We start from the raw sequence: 9,942 nt of genomic DNA on the forward strand, positions 1-9,942 counted from the left end.
AATCCTGGTACAAGGGATGTAAAACAAAAACAAATAAAGCCACAACTAAGCATGCGGCATGATGTTGTTATCCACAGCACAGTATAAACATATATTTCATCAACACTGATTTTTTTTTTTCAAAAGGCTTCTTGCTAATGTGGATCTACTTTTATTATTAGCAACAGCCTATATATCATATTCACTTACTGTTTCTGCCACAATACCAGGCCTCATTTATATCATTTATATAACCTACCTAAAGATTCTGCTGCAGAGAAAATATTTGTTCACATTTCTTACAATGTTCTGGCATTGACGCATGTTGTGTTTTGATCTGTTGATTCCCTCAAAACCTTCAAAGAACTTTGTTAAATACCCCGAAGATGGTTTTCACCTGAAGTTCAAGTCCTCACTTCTTCCAATAACTGAAGGTGAAAAGATCAATGGGTAAAATGGGAAATGAAAATGGTGATTTTGCAACTTTAAACTGGATATATTTTTTAATTGAAGATATACATGATGGAATACCATGTTCTGTTACATGATAGTGGGAGAGGATGAGACTGATTTGCATACCCTTGTGTGGATCTCTTTGTCTGAAAACACTGTACCTTTAGACGAAAGGCATCTTGAACCCCATCTTCCCAGATTCGGTAAGTAGACTGTCATAACACTCTGTGATAAGCCTCTGACCAACTGTCCTAGCGAACGGGTCCCGGCTGAGGGCATCAGCCACTATGTTCTTGGTTCCTGCAATGTGCTTTAGATTGAATATGTATGGAGCGAGCTTGGCAACCCAGCGCTGTTCGCAGGCGTCAAGTTTTGGTTTGGTCATTATGTATGTGAGTGGATTGTTGTCTGTCCATACCGTGAAAGAAGTGCCTTTTAGCCAATGGCTGAACTTTTCACACACACTCCACTTAAGCGCCAAAAACTCTAGCCTGTGAGCTGGATACCTCTTTTGGGAACTGCTCAGGGTCTTACTTGCAAGCTAAGGGTCATGCTTTACTTTCACCTACTGGTATTTGTGACAATACTGCACCAAGCCCGTCCAAGGAAGCATCGATTGACAGAATCAGTGGGCGTGAGAAATCAGGGTGGGCAAGAACCACGCAGTTCAATAGATTCTCCTTCAGACTGACTAAAGCAATGTCACATTCTGGAGTCCAGTCATCGGGTTTAAGTTTCCTGTATGTCCCCGCATTTTCCTTTACTTTCACTTTTCCTCTTCTCTTCTGTCCAGCAGTGAGAGCAAAGAGTGGTTTAGCGATGGAAGAGCAATTGGGGATATAATGCTGGTAATAAAATACCATCCCCAAAAAGGATCTGATCCTCCGCACTGAAGGTGTACACCCATCATCTTTCATGAGATCAGCTTTGGACATCTTAGATATGACTTCGACCTTTGCCGGATCCACAGCCACCCCCCTGCCATCTATGATATGGCCCAAAAACTTGACAGACGCCTGCATCAAGTGGCACTTTTTAGGACTTAACTTGAGGTTGTGGTCTCGCAGTCGTTGGAAGACAATCTCCAGTCTCTGTAAAGTCTCCCCCTCAGTTGGTGCAAAAACGAGCAGGTCATCCAAGTAGCATAAAAGGCTGCTGAAGTTGGAATATACTCAGCATCATGCGCATGAATGACGCAGGACTATTGCACAGTCCCTGCGGCATCCTGTTATACTTGTGTAGGCCTAGTGGTGTAGTGAAAGCTGTGTATTTCTTGTCCTCTTCAGCCATTGGGATGTTATAAAAGCCAGATGTCAAATCCATTGGGCTGAAAAAGGTGTTTCCTCCCAAAGCAGCCAAACAATCTGATTGATGTGGGAGCGGGTGTGCATCCTTTAATGTTCTTGCATTCAGCCAATGGAAATCGGTGCAGATCCTCAAACTTCCATCTTTTTTCCATACCAGCACCAATGGTGAGGCATAATCACTCACAGATTTCCGTATGATCCCCTGCTCTTCCATTTCTGTCAGAACCTGTCGTAGTGTCTGATACTGAGCAGGTGGAACTCTCCGATAAGGAAGGCGAAACGGACGATCATCGGTAAGTCGGATCCGATGGACAAAGCCCTTTGTCTCACCACAGTCCAATGCATGCTTTGAGAAGACGTCATTGTAGCGCTCAAGTAACTGAACTAACTTTTCTTTCCCCTTGTTGTCAGTATGACATGATTTTATGTCAAAGTCGCTAAGACCAACATCTCGCAGTCTCTGTTCAAGGTCTGAAAGATTGGTGGAAGTGGCGTGTTCTTCAGGGGCAGTTTCCTCAACCTTGCTAGAGCCTTGGAAGACCTCAAAATCCTCAACAGCCAAGCAGGGGGACACGTCTGCAAGCTTACTGCAAGAAGTTTCTTCTTAGCCTAATGGGTCTATCAGACAGATTGGTGACCTTCATGGGGACCCACCTGTCACCCCACAGCGGTGTCACAACGCGGCCAACCATGATGTTTCGCGGCATTGATTTGGATGAAGTGGGTTCAACAATAACAGTACTGCCTGGTGACATAGGTGTATCTTTAGGTAGCTTACCCCAAACAAGTGTTCTTGCCTCACCAGAAGAATGACAGACTGCCTGAGCTTGACTGTGCCAATCTTGTTTGGCAGCTCCTCACCCCTCCAACAGGATGTGTTTGCCATGAGGTCCAAGAACTGCTCACACTCAGGAGATGATGAGAGACTGTCATTGGCGATGAGCCGCCAATAATCATCACTGTTTTTCAACTGGTGCATAAGGAACTTTATCACATTTGTGCCAATGATAAGGTCGTCTCGCTGACCTGGTACCACAAGAGCTGGAACAATGCAACTCTCCCCATACACTTTCAGTTCAACCTCAAGCTCAACCAGTTCAAGCTCAACCAATACAATAAACAGCAATAATTAACAAAAGCTGAGGGATTTTTGGTGGAATGCAATATTGGTTTTAATACCTGCTACAAAAGCATGGACTGGGAAATAAAAGGGTTGACTCCGCAAAAGCAACAAAGCTCCGCAGAGACACGCCCCACCCCAGTGATGGTTCTGTAACCTCAGGTGATTCTGTCAGAGCTAAATCCGAAGCTGCCAATCAAGTCCTCAACCCAAAGACTCAAGCCTGCGTGAGATCAAAACCCAGGTATTTATGGAAGTTAGGAATAAAGATACAATATATAACCAGAGCAGGCTTAAGTGTGTGTTCACCGTTATGGGTATTTCCTCTGCAGGGGTCAGATCAGCATAGACTACGAAAAGGAATTTCTGTCTGTGAAGGTCGGCCCACGACTGCTGAGTAGATGCAATGACAACAAACAGACCAGTCATAACCAGCAGGTCAGTGTTGGTGTTTTTTTTTCTGGTGATATAAAGACATTTCGTATTTAGTGTCTTGTTCCATTATATATGTATATATTCTCTTGCACTAGCAAATGTGCCCTTGTAATAAATAAAGTGTTTGCTGTCTTGTCTCGCCCTTTCAGAATGTTGACAGTGTGGAGTACTGGGAAAAACTGGCCCAAGAATCAGATCAGAGCAAACAGCAGGGAGAGCAGTTTAACTTCAATACCATTATACCTCAACTTAAAGCCAAGATTCTGTTTTTTTAAATTCAGGTAATTAGGTAAAACTGTGCATAAATCAACACTTCCTCAGGGAGGATTTTAAATGTAATCTCTTCTTTATTATTGTTTGGTTAGTTAACAGGTGGGCTGTTGAAGAAGCATGGCAGATTCACCAACCGCTGAAGGTCTTACGCAACCTGCTACAGACCCCTGACCTTAAGAGGTCCAACTACATTGGCCAGGAACTGGGACTACCCCATGTCCTCTTGGACGTTGTCCACGTTACTGTAGAAAACTCCGACTACGTCCCGGTTAGATATATATCACTTACTCATTAATGCATGGTCAGGTATCAGTCAACAATATTCCTGACCTTTCTGGTATGTGTCTTTCCTGCTCAGCGACCGTGGAGTGTGTTAGCACTTGGAGAAATTATCACAGTCATCATGATCTACTGGGATAAACATCCCGACTGGATAGAAGAAGATCACAGGTTTGTTTTGGTCTTCACTGAAGCTATTTCTGTTCATGTGTTGAATACTGTTTGTATCATACATCACAGTCCCTCATCTAATGCAGCTCATCAACTGTTCTCTTACTCTAGACTGGAAGAGTTCACCAAGCCCTTTCTCGCAATTCTTAGTCAACCAGACTTCTTTCCTTTGTCAGTAAGTACCCACTCAAGTTAGTCCAAAGCAGCTGTCAACCATGTTCACATATCATTAACTATGACTCTCGCCAGTTGTCTGATAAACTGTAACCGTTTCTCTTTTTTAGCCTTTGGCTGCGTCTGTTTTGTGTCTGTTTACACAACATAACGTCGATGTCAAAGCTGATGTGAACAGTCTAACCTCCCTGCTGCAAAACCTGCTTTTGGACTCATATGAGGTCAGTGTTGGGATGCAGCAAAGTACATTTACTTTTACAGTACTTCAGTACATTTTACATGTGTCTGTACTTGGGTAGATTTGATTTCAGGGACTATTTTAATCCACCACATATATCAGCAAACATCTGTACTCAACTGCATTTTCACAATATGATGTGTTACATGTTCATATTGTTTTATATACTTTTAAGAGTAATAAATAGCAAGAGGGGATTTGTTGCACTGATCCAGTCAAAGCAGACAATTAGACCCCGCCTCCAGCAGCAGCATCACTGGTGAAGAAGAAACCCCTGAAATGGATGTAGAAGAGACCAGTGGCTGCTTAGATTCCACCACTAATTAATATGAGTGTTTTCAGCAGTATCAGCAGCAACATTCTTTATTAATATGTCAGAGTCTCTATTATTCTTTTATTAAACAAAATATACACTAGACAGAGTTAATGATGTAGTAGACCGCATTAGCGGATAGGCCACACTGGGGAAGTACTTTTAATACTTTAAGTATATTTAAAAGCAAGTACTAGAAGAACATTTTTACTCAAGAAAAAAAGTAACGTGGTAATGTTACTTTTACTTGAGTCCATATTGGTCTAACTTGTAAAGTGTTTGAGTACTTCCTCCAACACTGTATGAGGTACTGAATCAGTGATGAGTGATTAATTTACTCTGCAGTATACTTTTATAAGTTTTTGATGCAAAGTTTAAAGTGATCCTCCTCTGTTTGAAGTGCTACCCTCTCCTCTTGTCTCGTCAGCTGCTGCTTCCTCTTCCCTCCGGCTGGGGGCTTTGTGATGGTCTGCTGTCTCTACTCCTACACACACTCTCTGAGGTCAGACAATACCTGTAATGTAATTAAAAAAAATGTATGTGATGAATCCCAGAAGAAGACCTTTAATATTTTCCTGTGTTTTCCTTTTGATGTTTCTTTTTTTTTTAGCAGCATGAAAATGGCTCTGGATCTTCAAGTTTAGATCCAGTTGTGTTTCTGGATTTGTGGAAAAAAATTGGAACTTCACTAGCAAAGACAACAGCAGTCACAGACTTCTGTTCAGCAAATGGTAAATATATTTTTCATATGAGGTCCAACCAATTAGAACAACAGACTGTACATTAAGATGGTAACATACATAATACATTTTTGTTGTTTTCTCTTTCCCTCAGGGCTGTTTTCCTTTCTGTCCACTGCTTTCTTCCTCTTCACTGAGGATCCACACTTGTGCATCCCTCTGTTTTCTGAGAGTGGATCGAAATGCGTATACACTCTTGGTTGGCTGCTGGGCACTGACTGGTAAATTAGTTAGTCTACTGTTTCATGTAAATGTTCGAGCTGCACAGCCACTCCACTTGGAGCTAACAACAACCCTTTTTATACCCTACAGTCTGCATTTGTTTGCTGAAGATTGCAGTCCCAGGAGATTGGAAGTGGATCTGAGTCGCCACAGCATGACCACATTGAGCTGCCACTTGTTGTGTTTTCCATTTGCCCTGGACCTGCCTTCGCACACTATGTCCAACATACTCCAGCTGTATGACAGTTGTGGTATTGTCGAAAGCCTCGCGCAGGTTCGAGCCTTCGAGAGGAGCACACCGCTCTTTCCACGAATCCTCTCAGAGGAGAAGGGTGGCGGTCCAGCTCACTCTTTCAACTCAAATCAACTTCATGGAGGAGAGGTGCAGCTTCCACTCACCTCAACAAGGAAACCTCCTCAAATCCAAGCTCTACCAACCTTCAAGCAGCGACGCGATGTCCTGCCGGAGAACTTCAAACAGCAACTGAGCTGTACCGCACAACAGAACCACAAAGGCAGGAGCCACAAAACCAGCAAGACGACTTCACAGAACTTCGAACAGCACAGCAACCTTTTTTTCCCTTTCCATGGACGGGTAACACAACTGGGCTTAATAATTATACTAGGCTAAGCAAAGACTGTTTATTCGATTCCTTGTGATGTTTATAAGTTTGATTTGTGTTGCTGTGATATTTTGGAAGTTATTTGAAAGTTAATGTTAGTTATGCTCTTCAGTCTTTCCTTGCATGCATCTAGTAGCTAGATGAAGCTTCGATTTTACTTATCTCTCCCAAAATTTCCCAATGTACACATGTGCCTGCTGTTTCTCTCATAGATAACTATCATTTTCATGTATGAATTGCAAATATTTTAGATAAAATGAAAACAATATTATAATTGGTTTCAATCACTTGCAATATATTGTCACTGTCCGTACTTTTGTGAGTCAAAATCTGCCGAAAGCCTGCAAACTTGACAAGTAAAACCACCTGGGTCAAAAACAGCAAGCGAGACGTGAACTGTGAAGGAGTTTGTAACATTTGGCATGTGTCAGGTCGAGGTAGAAAAGTTCATAGCCAATGAAAAGTAGCTGTCAGTTTTCACCTGGACTTGTTTAACAGCTACAGCACAACTAGTGACACCTGATCTTGGATCTGTCAACTGTAGTTTTTAACAATGTTCCAGGCTAAGGCTTTGACCAGTACATTTGCAACAGTTATATACAAGTGCAGTGTTTCCTTTTGGAGATTTACTCTCATTCAGAAGGTCTTGCATTGATATGTTGTTCTATCTTGTATGTACATGTGCTTCACCTTTTATGCATCTTTGTTTATATACATTTTATTATAAAGGCTGGAAACACTAACAAAAGTGACACTAACAGATATTTTGTGGGGTTGTTTGTGTAACGTTTTAATCAGAAAATCTGTCATCATTGTCCTCAGTGTTGATGACAGTGGCTTGACTCGTTGATTCTTGGTGAAGCCCAGGAATTAGACTGTAGTAGGCCATATTCAGTTATGTATGTAAAAATGGACTAGAATAGGTCCATGGTTGGGTTCATTTGATATTTCCTGAAGGCAAAGATTTTCGGACTTTGTCATCATATATTTCACAAATGTTGTTAGAAGTATTTTCACCTCTGATGCTCTCCAAACTGCAGTTTTTACTGTTGGCATCCTACACTCTCTTTAATATCATTATCTTAGCCAAGGAGGTTTTGTTTTCATCTGCATTTGTTTGCCTGTTAGTTAACAGAATTAAACAAAAACTACAGGACGGATTACCGCAAAACTTAAGGAAAGGACGGAATATCAGTCAAGGAAGAACCCATTGAACTTTGGTGCAGATTTGGATCAGGGGACGGATCCAGGAATCTTTTTCACTTTCTTTAACATTGTGATATAGAACATTTTTCAAAATTTTTGTTCGATCTTGATAAAAAATCTGACATGTTTAGGGGACCGATATTTATGAGTGTGTGCAATTTGGTGCAGATCCAAATAAAAATTGTGTATCTAGTGAATTTAAATATGGTTTCATGAGGGGGCTGTTACGCTTTAGCGGAGGTATGCACTGTACTGAGTGCCCCTCTACTGTTATAGATGAAACTCATTCACAATACTAGCTTTCCATGACACCTTGGAGCTATGAATGATGTCACACCCAAGTTGATAGTGTTCCAGTTGCACAGGAACAATGTTTTATGTTTGCTGGCCATTCTTAATAATGCATTACATGGCATTGCACGCATACTATTACAGCAGTAAAACATACACACACAGTAATTGGACAGTACTATGTCTATGACACATTTAATGACAGAAGTATTAGTAAACAGCTACGGCTTTCTCTACTGTTTATACTGTATACGGAGAGGCCATCTTGAATTTTGAAGTTGTGGGCGGTTAGGTTGCTTGACCTTCCGAGCTGAAATTCAGACTTGAGGGGGCGTTCCAGTGGCTAATTCCGACTCGGGGGTTGGAAGTTCCGAGCTCCGAGGTTTAATGGCATTATACTAGGGGGCCAGGTGGAGAAAGTCACACATACCTGTACACTTCCTCTGAATCAGCTTTACAGAAGTCAAACCCTAGTCCTGTGTTTCACCTGCCACACGCTGTTCCATGTAGCCTATGTGCTGTGTCTGTTTACTGTATATACTCACCCTAACCTGATTTAATGACTGAGTACTTATTTTCCCAAAACATTACCGAATATTTTCGTTGCCGAACCCTGACCAAACAACGAGAGAAAACTGACAGTAATTATAAAGAAAAATGTGAAAACAAGCTGTTTGCCTGTCTTAAAGTGTATTTTTCTGGAAAGAAGCTTCTGCAGAAGGCCACTGCCAGGAGAGTATGAAACAAATTGCTGAGCATGCATATTTCATATGTTTGTCAGGTCTGGTTTGGAGAGGGAGGAGTAGCACGAGTAGATTTGTCAGTTTCATTAACACACACACACACACACACACACACACACACACACACACACACACACACACACGCACTCACACCCACACACACACACACACGTTGCTGACAGCTCTGTTGTAAAGGAGGTGCAGGTGAATGCACAGGAGGGAGTGAGAGACAGAGGGAGTGAGCAGAGGGGAGAAGAGAGAACGTTGGATGGAGAGACAGAAAACCAGAAGAGACAAAGACAGTGAGTGAGTCTTGACAGTGGGAGTTGACATTAATTCATGGTGTCATTGAAACCTCAGTGAAAACGGATCATTCAGGTGAGTTATGATGAGCAATAATGATAAATACACGAAGGAGCACAGTTCATTCATTCCCCAACATTTGCAGTAAGAATAGTTTAGTTTAGTTTAGCTTATTTAAGTCATGCCCACCTTTGTTTTCTTTTATTAATTGTTTTTGTTCAATTTTTAAGCCCGTTATGGGTAAATTGCAGATATTTAATCACAATGGCCTCTTTAAGTATCAAACTAAATGATGAATCTAAATTGCCAAAAATCAACAAAGCCTACTTCTCCTAAAACATGTTATTATTGACAGATTCTTTTTTGTCAGTTTGTAAATGTTGGTAATGGTGAAAAATAGTAGTAATTTCTTTAAAGAGCTGGATATACCTGGTCAGCCCTGCTGCCAATATTCTCCAGTGACTAACCGTATTAAAAAGCCCCAAAAACGTGTTACCCAAGGACGAGACATCTGTTAACCTGTTCCACAAAGGTTTTATGTATTTTTTAAAGAATTTCTTCAGGCATTTTATTTTGGATCGCACCACCACAACAACAACAACGGTCTTCAGTCAAACTCTAACCCAGGATGGTTTAGGTTCATGTCTGACGTTTTAACATCTGAGCAACGGGTGTACCCTGAGAAAAGCTATTTTCATGTTTGTGCTGTAATCTCAATGGAAAGTTTATGGGCTGAGCAGGTGTGCAAGAGGGATGTTTGTTATTTCTTTTCCCACTGGTTCGAATTGGGCAAACCAGAAAATGAGAAAACTGTTCAAGCATATTTAGCAATGTTTATATGAATGACTGGATGTCTTCGTGTTACATGGTGTCATGACTCTGAACTGGAGTTAACTTTTAAAAGAATGTTTGTGTTATGGACGTTTCTGAAAGATTTTATGTTGTGTGGACTTTTACCTTGTTTCCTTGTGTTTGGATGTGTGGATTTATATTCTTTATTTGATTGTTATCCTTCCTCATGTCTCTAAGTTTAGTTAATTTCTCATAATCCTTGTGTGGTGTCATTTCCTGT

The 9,942-nt window shown here is 41.3% G+C and overlaps 1 long non-coding RNA gene across 1 annotated transcript; it reads left to right on the plus strand.

The window, feature by feature from the left end:
- Positions 1 to 2,316: 2,316 nt before the first annotated feature.
- Positions 2,317 to 3,565, plus strand: LOC124852282. The gene is made up of 3 exons (XR_007032896.1): positions 2,317 to 3,103; positions 3,192 to 3,297; positions 3,444 to 3,565. It is a non-coding gene; the product is annotated as an uncharacterized LOC124852282 (long non-coding RNA).
- The last annotated feature ends 6,377 nt before the right edge of the window (positions 3,566 to 9,942 follow it).

The sequence above is a fragment of the Hippoglossus stenolepis genome, chromosome 8 (genome assembly GCF_022539355.2).
Source record: "Hippoglossus stenolepis isolate QCI-W04-F060 chromosome 8, HSTE1.2, whole genome shotgun sequence".
Lineage (NCBI taxonomy): Eukaryota > Metazoa > Chordata > Actinopteri > Pleuronectiformes > Pleuronectidae > Hippoglossus > Hippoglossus stenolepis.